This window comes from Ascaphus truei, chromosome 16 (assembly GCF_040206685.1).
Source record: "Ascaphus truei isolate aAscTru1 chromosome 16, aAscTru1.hap1, whole genome shotgun sequence".
Taxonomy (NCBI): Eukaryota; Metazoa; Chordata; class Amphibia; order Anura; family Ascaphidae; genus Ascaphus; species Ascaphus truei.
In genome coordinates this window covers 12,918,492-12,930,991 of record NC_134498.1, presented here as the reverse complement: position 1 = coordinate 12,930,991, position 12,500 = coordinate 12,918,492, and the positions used below count along the sequence as shown (strand labels likewise).

The 12,500-nt window shown below is 42.8% G+C and overlaps 1 protein-coding gene across 1 annotated transcript in view; it reads left to right on the top strand.

Annotated features, from left to right (window-relative positions):
* The window catches only part of LOC142467289 (uncharacterized), a 69,204-nt gene that overhangs the window by 328 nt on the left and 56,376 nt on the right, over window positions 1-12,500 (top strand). The window lies entirely within an intron of this gene.

Here is a 12,500-nt window from a genome sequence, read left to right as displayed (position 1 = left end):
GGCGCAATATGGCGTAGTGAATACCAGTCCTTGCTTGAAAAAGAAAGCATTCTCCATCACACTATTAGTCCTTTTCTTGCACCGGCTCCTCACAGCTGCATGGTTCTGCGAACATAACATACAAACAGAAGCATTGCGCAGTAACTCCCAAATCAGCTGGGCTCACTCTCAGCTACTAACCACTCACAGCAAAGCAGCAGGAAAAGGGCATTGATTGGTATCTTTGTCTCAGGAGTCGGATCACTGGTTATCACAAGTTCCCCAGATTCATAACTTACATATAAAGAAAAAAGGGGGTCTGTGGCGCTTCCCAACCTCGAGTGTCTAATTGTGTATGTGTATAACACAATATAAACGTGATGGAGCAGATAGGGAAAAAAGTACAAATTGTACAATACTGGCCCGAAATGTATCTTGCTGCTCAACCCGGTGAAGAATCTCCCACGATCCTTGGGTTAATGGTGGAAACAGAGTAGGGGAGCGCGAGACATGTGAAAAGAAATACACATACAGTGGTCAGTAGTGATACGAAAGTGATACAGACGGAACTAATATAAATATAGATAATTTGCTGCCTGCAAATGGGAGTGTGATGGTGGTGGTGGGGGGGGTTGGTTAGAGAAGACTAGCAGAATACAGGGGACTTACACGGTAAGTCAGTGCTGCAAAAGGTTTATTTTAAATCTCCTTCGGAAATAATTTTCTCCCACAGAATGTGCAGCGTAAGGCCTTGGCCATGGTAAGCGCTTACTCGCTGAAGCGTGCTGACGCTCGCTCATGCTTGGCACTGAGCCCCTATAGTCGCAATTAGAGCGGCTTTAGTAGGGGCTCGCCTACGCTTCCGCAAGCGCGCGGAAGCGTAGGTCTTAGGTCATTTTTTAATTCACGCGCTTGCCGGAGCGCAGGGCCGGTCACGTGAGCGGTTCGCCCAATGAGGGCGAACCAGCTCCGTGACGTCACTGGCCCGCCCCCTGACGGCGCGCAGGGAAAGCAACCGCAAGGCCAGGGAAAGCACCCGCTTTCCCTGAGCCTCAGCACACCAGCAGGTAACATGGCCGAGGCCTAAGGCTAAGGCCCCGCTCCCTCAGTCAGCGCGCCCGCACTGCAAACAGACGGCGCGCTGACAGGCAATTGACCGCGATATGCGGTCTGTAGGGAGCCGGGGTTGGGGGCGTGGTAAACTTTGCCAGGTCTGAGATCGTGGTGCTGTCCACCCCCACCCCCACACACAACACATACATATACACTCACACTTTTTCCCCCGCAGCTCCTTCCCTGCTCCCCTCCCAAGCCGCCTCCCATCTGTAGCTCCTTCCCTCATTGGCTGACTGCCGCACCACGTGACGCATCAGAGCTGCAAATCACTAGGAGCTTGCAGCATCGGCCGGCTGACGCGTCACAGGACGCAGTCAGCCAAGTAGTAAGGAGCCAGCGGCGACCTCCACACTAGAGGAAAGGGGCTGGTGGTCCGCTGCCGCGCGGGCCGTCGGAAGCAGCGGGACCCAGGCCTAAGTGCTCCACTTCTAATTGCGTCAGGTGCAGCGGTGATACCAGGATGGAGGGATAGTGATCAAATAATAAATATTGACTCACACGGCCGTGTGTGAGTCACAGCCCCAAACGGTATCTTTGACAGTATTGTATTGTATGACTTTATTTATATAGCGCCATAAATATACATAGCGCTTCACAGTAGTAATACATGTTGTAATCATATAAATAACAAATAATATAAATAACAGGACATGGGAATAAGTGCTTCAGACATAAGAGTAACATTAAGGAAGAGGAGTCCCTGCTCCGAGGAGCTTACAGTCTAATTGGTAGGTAGGAGAAGGTATAGAGACAGTAGGAGAGAATTCTAGTAAGTGCGTCTGCAGGGGACCAAGCTTTATGTATCGTGTCCAGGATTATCCACAGTGGATAATTAATTAACTGGAGTTAAGTGTCTTCAGAACGTTCTCCCACATATGCTCGTACTTGCAGTCGCTCAGATTTGGGTATCCCGTGTGTGCCACAAATATCCAGAATCGTATAAGTTAGGATACCGTATTTATTCAAAAGCTAAATAAAAACAAACATAGTAAAACCTCTCATATTGTGGGTTTAAGCCGATAGGTGTGGCTGTTCCGTTTTGCCTGCTGCCATGAGCTCCGCTGTCTGCTGCGTTCGGAGTTCAATGAAGGAGTCAGTCGCAAACTGGTAGGGTACGGAAGCCCTCCTGATTTCCTGCATATTCTGTTCCACGTTACATGCTGATTCTCCACTTACTGTTTGTAAGTGGGCATTTTATACGAGCCAAGTCTTGTTATACCAGTCACCTGTGATTCTACTGCACCATTATTTTTTCTTTTCTGTTTTGGGGTGTTCCTGAAATTTCGCTCCCTTCAAACCCTGGATCTATACTGTAACCATAGGGATTGTGTACATTTCCCTCTGAAGGTCGAGAATTTTTCTAATTCACCTTACAATTTATTTTATTATTCACATCACCTTATTCATTATGAATTTTGCACATTGTGTTGTTTAGCGCCGTTCTAAATCACTTGGGTTATTTAGGGTACAGAAGCCGCCAGAGTCCAAAAAGGTCCACACTCATAGGACAACGTGTTTCGCACTGATTCGTGCTTTGTCAGGTCCATCAGCGTTGGGGGATGTTGGTTGGTTTATATAGTTACAATCAGGTGTAGGCTGAGAATATTCACTTTTAAAGTCTGTGTGACTGAAATCTCGTTTGGAGGCACCAATATAGTCTTAGCATAATATGGTATACAGATCAGAATAAATCAAAATAAATACATGCACAAATCAGTACCGCAATAGAAATGAAAAAGAAAAGCGATTCTAAGTCTTAATTAAGATCAAATAATGATGGTCCATCAGAGGCAACAATATTACAGCTCTTGAGAGTCCTCGGGTGGACAAAATGCCACATTGTTGGGATAACACCATGGATATAAATATAGTTAGGGTGACACTTTAAACAATAATAATTGGGGTTATTGCTGAGTGTGTAAAGAGAAATAAAAAACTAGTTTTCAATTTAAAAATTGGGGACAGCGATACATAAAAACGGCGATACATAAAAAAGGCGATATATAAGAAACTGCCGCAAACATAGATATTATGTAGTTGTAGGTCTGAAATTAGAATTAAAAAATGCAATGAGTTAGTACAACAGGGTCATGGTTAAAACACTAATCAGTGTTTAAAATCTTTCACATTTTTAAACCAAAAGAATTTTAAATGTATTAAGAGCACAAATAAAATAGATAAAACAGATACATAATGCACATGATAAAAAATGCAAAAGATAGAAAGGTAAAAAATGTAGAAAGAACAAATGTAATGCAATGGGAATCCAAAAAGGCTTAAAAAAAAGCTACAGAACAGTGGGTGGTTCAGCTTGCTTGGCTCCATAAAAGTGTCTACACACCCCATGGTATATACTAAATAAAAGCCCCTATGTCGATACCAACATTTAAACCCACAGGGGACATGGTTTGGAGTGTGTAGATCCAATATGATTCTCGCTGAGCCAAGCGTGTGAGGCTATTTCCCCCGTGCCAATTTTGAGGTACTAGTTCAATGGCTCTGTAAGTCAGCCCAGATGGATCTCCGGAATGGTACATGCAAAAGTGTTTGGATACATTGTGTGTAAGCAAATGCCGTCGACTGTTTCCCATGTGTTCCAGTATACGGACACGCAGCGGCCTAGCCGTGCGTCCCACATACTGTAGACCACATGGGCATTCGAGCAAATATACGACGTGGCTAGTTCTGCAATTTATAAAATGCTTCATGGTGAAACACTTGCCTGTGTTGTTAGATCTGAATTTGTTTTTATCAGAAGAACCTTGTCTGCAGGCTTTGCAGCTGGTACATCATAGAATCCTGTGGCTCGTGAAAGCCAGTTCCCTGTTGTATCCACATCTTTTTGTTTGAATACGCTGGGTGCCAATTTTGTTTTTATATTGGCTGCTTTTTTAAAAATTACCCTTGGCGTTAGGGCAGATGGTCTTTTAGGATTGGATCGTCTTGCAACAAATGCCAGTGTTTGTTAATTTTCCGTTTTATTTTCTCTGAGTCTTTATTGAACTGAGTAAGAAAGGAGACCCCAAATTCTGTGGGCCGTGTTCTCACTTGAGTTTTAAGTAGATCTTGTCTATTTAGTATACTTGTTCTCTCTACATCTTGTTCCAGTTTTGTTCTGTTTTACTGTATCTATAAACCTTTGTTTTAATACTTCAGTTTGTTCTTTAAATACTGTGATGTCGGTGCAGTTTCTGCGTAGCCTACGGAACTGCCCTGCTGGGATATTTTCCATCCATTTTTGGTGGTGGCAGCTGGTCCTTAAAAGATAGTTGTTACAACCTACCGCTTTAAAGTAGGTTTTTGACTTGAGTATCCCCTCAATATAAATTGTGAGATCGAAAAAGTTTATTGATTTTTGGCTATACTCTGAGGTGAGTACTAAGTTAAGGCGGTTGGTATTGATATATTCAAGGAAATCTTGTACCGCCACCATACGACCAGGTCTGCGCTAAAGGGGTGGTCTGACCAGATGGTATCAGTCTCCCATATGTCCATAAATAAATTTGCGGAACTAGGTGCAAACCTGGTCCCCATGGCGATACTGCATTTTTGTATGAAATGTGCCCCATTGAACCAGAAGACGTTATGGATCAATAAGAACTCAATGCTATCTAGTATAAATTGAGTCTGTTCTGCTCGCATATCTTTGTCGTTTACCAAAATTCTTTTGATTGCATTATGGCCATCCTTATGATCGATAACTGTATACAAGCTGGTCACATCGCATGTGACCAAAGTGTACCCTTGCTCCCATTGCATTCCTCCCAGAATGCTCAGGATCTGGGTAGTATCTCTGAGATAGGATCTCATGGTTGTCACATACCTCTGCAGAAATACATCAACGTACTCTGAGAGGTTGGATGTTAGAGATCCTATCCCAGAGATAATGGGTCTACCGGGTGGATTGATGTCTTTGTGGATCTTGGGCAAGAAATAGAACACCGCTGTTAATGGATTTGTGGTGTTAAGGTAGTCATATTCCTTCTTGTCCAAGATTCCCAAATCTCTACCCTTTTCCAAAAGGTGGGATTGTTCTCCTTAAATATAACTGAGGGATTAACGGTTAGGTTTTCATAGGTGTTGGTGTCAGACAGAATCCGCCTCTTTCAGATAGGATATGGTGTCTAAAATCACCACCCCGCCTCCCTTGTCAGCTTGTTTTATGGTGATGGTCCTGTCTTCCATAAGAGATTTTAGAGCTTCCTTTTCTTTTTCTTTTTTGTTTCAATTTTTTTATTGTTTTTCGAGAGATAGACATCATACAATAAGTCTTTACATATATCTGTTACAAATTCACAATCTAAAGAAGAGAAAATATTAAATAGTACATTTAAACATGGACAATGCTTTGTTGTCTTATTTTCTTATATATCTATTTTCTTTTGTTGCGATCCACAAAACTTTTTCACGACTTATTGCGGAAGCAGCCGCTTCCTTGTGTATCTCTCTGAGAGAAGTTCAAGGATAGTGGAGAATAGAGCAAGGAATGAGGGGTGTGGATAAACAGGAGAAGGGGGGCGGGGGGTGGGGGAGGAGTTATCAGCTCTGGCCTTCGATGGTCAACTCATAAGATTGTTAATCTTCTGGCCAAATTTCCCAGATCTTGTGAAATTTATCTACCTTTTGGCTAAGTTGTGCCGAGAGGAGTTCCATTACCTTTATTTCCCTGACTCGTCTCATTACTGTCTGTTTGGAGGGAGCGTTGATCTTTTTCCATGCAGCGGCAATCGAGCAGCGGGCTTCTGTAAGGACATGGTTTATCATTTTATTCACTTGGGGTTGTAGGCACTCTATTGGTTTAGATAATATCAAAGACAGTGGGTCAACCTCTATCTCCACCCCCAGGAGTTCTCGTATCATTGTTTGTATCATGATCCAGAACCCCTGAATTTTTGGGCAATTCCACCAGATATGAGCCATGTCTCCTCTTTGCCCGCATCCTCTCCAACACAAATCTGAGGACCCGGGGAAAATCTGGCTCAGCCTATTCGGAGTTAGGACCAATGAAATAAGATTTTATATATATTCTCTTTTATTGTATTGTATTGTATGTCTTTATTGTGGTACAAATTGATGTTTTGGAGGCTGCTTCCCAGATATCCTCCCAGTCGTCTCTATCTAAATCTAAATTTAAATCTTCTGCCCATTTTAGCATATAGCTATGTTTAGAGTGTGCTGCGGTTATCGCCAGGCCCAGATATACCTCTGAAATCAGACCTTTACAGTAGTAGCCTCTTCTGCATAGTCTCTCAAATTTTGTTAGTGCCGAAAACACTGAGTCTTTTGAGAATAGTGTCGAATTTGTAAGAAGCCAAATACGGGTAAATTTGTAATTTGATATTTTTTCTCTAAATCTGGGAGTGGTAGAATCTTACCTTTTGATACAAAATCATCGGCTATTACCATCTTTAGCTCTTTGTATTTACTAAGTCCCTTTGGGAGACAGCCTGGAAGAAACTCGGGGTTGCTAAATATAGGGGTCAATAGTGTGGGGGAAGATGCCAGGTGATATTTCCCCTTGTTTCTAGTCCATATCTTCCATGTACACCTCATTGCTCCCAGTTTTAATTTCTCTGCGAAGGTCTCTCTTCCCCCCCCCCCCCCCTCGGCCCAAAGAGCGGCCGGCAGAGAAAGAGGTCCCGCATAGGTCGACTCAATCCCAAGCCAACAACTTGTAGTTGGATCGTTGTTCCACATTATTACTTGTTTTAGTTGGGCCGCCAAATAGTATTTAGTGATATCCGGAACTCCCAAACCTCCGCAATCCTTTGGAGCTAGCAAAATTGATATAGCAACCCTTGGTCTTTTGTTTTTCCAGATGAATTGGAAAATTCTGTTCTGAATATTTTTAAGTTGGAAAGTGGGATGTCTATTGGTAGAGTCTGGAAATAATATAGGAGTCTTGGCAGGATATTCATTTTAGCTGTGGCTATTCTTCCTAGCCAAGAAATTTGATATTCGTTCCAGCTCTGGAGATCTTTTTTTATCCTTTCAAAAAGGGGGGGATAATTGTATTGGTATAGGAATTTATAGGAACTCGCTATCTGTATTCACAGATATTTAAACTTTGTCAAGCTCCATTTATAATTAAAGTTTGCTTGTAGCAACATAACTTCGGATGTTGTTAATGACAAATTCAATGCCTCCGACTTGTCCGTGTTAATTTTATATCCCGAAATTTTACTGAATTGGTCTAGTTGGGAATGTAAATTCGGGAGGGACATCAAGGGGTTGGACAGGGTTAGGATAATGTCGTTGGCGAAAAGGGATATTTTGTAGTTTGTCTCTCCAATTTCAATTCCTTTAATATTCTTTTTGTCTCTGATTGTAGTTGCCAGGGGTTCAATGGAGAGGGCGAATAGAAGCGGAGACAGGGGGCATCCCCGCCGGGTACCATTGTTAATTTTTATGGGATTTGAATCTCCTCCTGGGAGTTTTACGAAAGTTGTGAGGGTTTTGTATAGGGCTCTGATTCCCTCTAAATATTGGCCCCTAAATCCGAATTTAATCAGAGGTTGATCTAAAAAGTCCCATCTTATCCTGTCAAATGCTTTTTCTGCGTCTAGACTCAACAGGATAGCCTTATAAGATTGATCATTTTTCTAGTATTATCAGAGGCTTGTCTTCCCGAAACAAACCCGACTTGGTCTATATGGATTAAACTGGGTAGTATTGGGGTAAGTCGGTTTGCTAAAATTTTGCTGAAAAGTTTTAAATCCGAATTAAGGAGGGCAATGGGGCGATTGTTACCACATTGTAATGGGTCTCTCCCTTCCTTGTGTATGATTGCTAGATTTGCTTTAGACATTGTTGTCGGTATAGCCGCTCCCCCTAGAAATGAATTAAACATATCCAGCATATACGGGATAACACCTTCTTAAATTTTTTATAGTACTGATTTGAGAAGCCACCTGGGCCCGGCGTTTTGCTAGCTTTCAATAGCTTCTAATAATTCTTCCTGTGTTATATCTTTGTTCAATTCTAGAATATTTTCTTCTGTGAGTTCTGGAAGTTTACATTTCTCCAAATACTCGGAGATAGCTGCTGATCCAGAGGATCGATTCTTTGGGAAGTTTAGATTGTACAATTTAGAATAGAAGTCGGAGAATTCTTTTGCTATTTGCTTCTGATTGTATGTTTTTTCTCCTGATCTAGTTTGGATAGCTGAGATTTGCGCTTTGGTTCTCAGACCTCTAAGTTTGGACGCTAATAGTCAGTCGGCTTTGTTACCTTTATCATAGTACTTTTGTTTGGTCCACCTTAACGCTCTCTCCACTTCATGTAGTTGAGTCTGTTTAAATTCAGATCTGGTTTTATCTAGTAATTGAAATAATTTTTTTGAGGGATTATTTTATGTTTTTGTTCCAGGAGCTGTACTTTTTCAGCTAATTCATTATATAGTTTTTGCTTAGCTTTTTTATTGTATGATGCTATGGAAATGATAGCTCCTCTTATGGGCTTCCCATAACATTCCTGGTGACTCTACTGAGCTCTTATTCAGCGTGAAATATTCTCTGAGCTTTTGTTTAATGTCAATTTCTACATCCATTTGGTTTAGCAGAGAGTCGTTTAGTTTCCAAGTGTATTGATTGATTTTACAAAAAGAGAGAGAGTACCAATGACACCGGAGCGTGATCTGACCATGATATAGAACCTATGTCTGACTGGGAGGATGCCTGGAGAATGTCTTTGGTGCCCAGAAAGTAGTCAATACTCGAATAGGTCTGGTGCGGGGGTGAAAAGAACGTGTAATCCCGCTGGCCTTGGTGTTGCGCCCTCCAAATATCAATAAGTGAGAACTCTTTTAGGATGTTTCTAAATTCTTGAGCATTTTTTTCTGTAGTGCGTGGGTGTGGTGTTCCTTGTGCGCTTGCTCTGTCTAGTTCTGGGGCTGCTATCATGTTCATGTCTCCTACCAACAGTAGTGTAGTTTTTGGTTGGGGGGATATACTATCACATAAATCCCTCAGAATTTTCGCTTGGCCTTCGTTTGGGGAGTATACATTTACTAAAATTATTTCTACCCCTGTGAGAGAGCCATATAGAATTAAATATCTGCCTTCCGGGTCTGAAACCTCTTTGTTTAAAGTAAATGGGATATTATGCTTGAATAGTATAGCTACCCCTCTCTTTTTTGCTGTGCAGGGCGCGTAATATGCTTGAGGATAGATTCTTTTGAATGTGTTTGGGGGGGATGTAGTGTTAAAGTGAGTCTCTTGGAGGAATAATATATCTCCTTCTGTTTTCTTAAGTTCTTGTAGGGCAAGTTTTCTCTTTATTACAGAATTCAGCCCCTTTACGTTTAGAGATACTATTTTTAGTGATGTTTTATTGGCCATTTTTCTTTTTTGTTTGGATGAGGCCTTGTGATCCCTCCACTTTCCCAAGGTGGTGGGGCGACCTATGCTCTTCCAATGTGTGTTTGCCTAGGTGAAATCCTTGTGTCTTATTGGTATCTGTGACTCTAATTTCTCGGGACTCGAATTGATCTGTACTGGGGGGGGGCTGGTATGGAGAGGGGGGAATGATCACCTGGGGTGGGGGGGAAAGGAGGGTAGTAGAAAGGGAAAAGAAAAGAGAAAGTGAGCGATAGCTGCGCCCTAACATAGTAACCCTCACCACGTTAAGGGTGAGGAATTTGGGCATATTGCCCTCTGGAGACTTCTCCATGAGTCGCGTTCCCCTCGGGGGTATCCACAGAACCAATCGGAGCCATGCATGGCAATGTAAAACAACAACTTAACACATTATAAAACCGAAATTCACCACAGGGTGGTGCTAAAGGCTTAACATTGTTCAACCTACCAAACAGATTTTGACATTTACAATAAGTTTAACTTGATATAGCTAGTGTAGACTTTCCACTGTAAGGCTTCTCCATTTTCCCATTCTAGGGAGCTTAATATTTAGCCATAACTTTAACCTGGAAAAATATGACATAATATAAAACAGGACAATGACATCAGGAAATAAAATATTTAGGTATAACATAGAATTTGGTTATTCCTAGGGATTATGTACATCTGGAATTTATTTTTATTTTCCTTCTAGTTCTGTCACTATGAGAGTCCCATCACTATCATCATTTCTGGAGTTCACCACAAGGTGGTGCCAGAGGATTAACATTGGTTAACATATAGAACTGGTTTTGACATTTACAGTGATTTTAACTTGAAATAAGTGGAGCAGAGTTTCTTATCGGAGAATTTTCCCAGTGTTACCGTTTTAGGGAGATTGGTGTTTAAACTTTTAGATTGAGCCTGATCTTAATCAGGATAACTTTTGGTAGTCCCCAGTCCCCCTTGTTCCCCCTCCCAATCCCCTCTCAATCCCACCCTTAGGCCCTATCTGGAGACTCTTTTACTCACGTCTTCCCTCTCACCAGACCACGACTGGGCATGAGTCCCCTTCTTCAGAAACTCGTGGGTTTTCTATTACCTCCATAGCTCTACAACGAGCTAGCAGGTTGAACTTTGTAAATAAGCATCTGAAAGGACACAGGTTTAGCTCTGTCTTCGCTGTGTGCTCCCTCCTCTCTGCGGGCGTGGGGGGAGTGGTTTGAAGATGGCAGATAGGTTAATCCACTAAACTCTGTGGCGGGGTGTTTGTCCTGCGCCAGCAGGTCTGCGTTTCAAGTTGCAGAGGCTAGCGCAAGATTGCTCTGCGGGGTTTCACGTTGCCGCGGTTCTGCGGGAGGGGGGGTGGGAGCGACGGCCACTGCTCTGCTGTTCCTCTTTACTCTTCATTCGTCGGATTCCTCTGCGAAGCCAGGCGTTGGGATGTCCTTGGTGTTTTCGCCGGTCCTTGGCTGGGCTGCTCTTCTTCTGCTCCTTCAGACACCGCTTCATCACCTGTGTGTTAGAGCCCCAGGGCCCTTAGGAATCGGGGGGCCATCTTCCATGTAGGACACCACGTGGAGTTCCCCCCCCCCCCCCGCCTGCGCCATCAATTTAAAGGGGAAGCCCCACCTATATCTCACTTTATGTACTTCCCTTAGTTTTTGTGTAAGGGGCCGCATTTCTCTTTGCCTGTCCACTGTCGCTTTAGATAAGTTGCTATAAATTTCCAGGTGGGTATTACGAAATTGTACCTCACCTCTTTCTCTGCTGGCTGAGAGCACTTTTTCCTTTGTTGTATAGGAATGAAAGCGGATTATGACGTCTCTGGCTCTCTTAGGGTCTGAAGATTTCGGGCCCAGGGTCCTGTGTGCTCGATCTAGTTCCAGTTGTTCCTGCTCCAACTCAGGGACCAGGTGAGTAAACAGGTCTTTCAGGTATGGCTGTAGGTGGGTAGCCTCTACTGCCTCCGGAATGTATCGCACGCGGAGGTTTTGGCGGCGGTCTCTATTTTCTTGTTCCTCTGCGTTCTCTTTTAGAGAGCGAATTTCATAGTTTAGTCTGTTTATTTCATCCTCTGCTAGGGAGTAGGAGTGTTCTATGTCCTCCACCTTCTTCTGCAGGGAGTCTGTTTTCCCAGCTAGCACGTTCATATCTGTTCTGAGCGTGTGGATGGCATTAGAGAGATCTTCTTGAAATCCCTGGCGCATCTTCAGAAATAGATTCTCCAAGTAATCCTTGGTGATCTCTGGGTGGTCCCTCCTGATGTCCTGCTCAGGCATGCTTTTGGGTCTTTCTAGCGAGGACTCAGGGCCGCCATCTTGGATCGGGCCGATGCTGGCAGGCGGCTTATGCGACGGCATGAAATAGCTTGTAACACTCTGCTGCGCGGGCCCTTTCGGCTTTCTGCTCATTGTTCCGGTTGCTTTATATGGTATTTTCCTTCCGATTGGCACTATACTTGTGGCTTATACACCGGAGGGCTCCAGAGCGATCTCCTCAGCAAACCATCTGCGCTGACGTCACCGGAAGTCTCAGGCTTCCTTTTCTTTAATACTTAAGTTCTCTTTGAATCTATTATGGGTTTGACTCATAAGTTGTAAGTCTTTGGTGATAGCCTGTTGATATATCTCTAGAGAATGGCCTTTGGCCCCACTAGGATAAAATGTGGATTCATTTTTTAATTTGGAGTGTATAAAAACATTATCTGCCTCGAAAATATTTTCGATTGACTGGTTAGTTCCCACGGTGTTCTTAATAAGATTCATCTCCCTACTCACTGCATCTTTATTCATAAAAAAATCTTTTTAGTGCGAGCTGTCTAATAAATTTGTTTGCGTCAATAAATAAGTTAAAACCATTAGTTCCTACTGTGGGGGCAACATTTAATCCTTTGGCAATAGGTTTATTTTCTGGAATTGTTAAATCTTTCTTACTTAAATTAAAAACTGTAGTTAGTGTTGTCTTTTTGGTCGCCAATTTTGCTTCCCTCTTTTTCCTCTCTTGGTCTTTTTTTTGCTTATTGGTGTTTTCTCCTCTGGTTCCCCTGTGTCTTTTAGAACTGTAAAA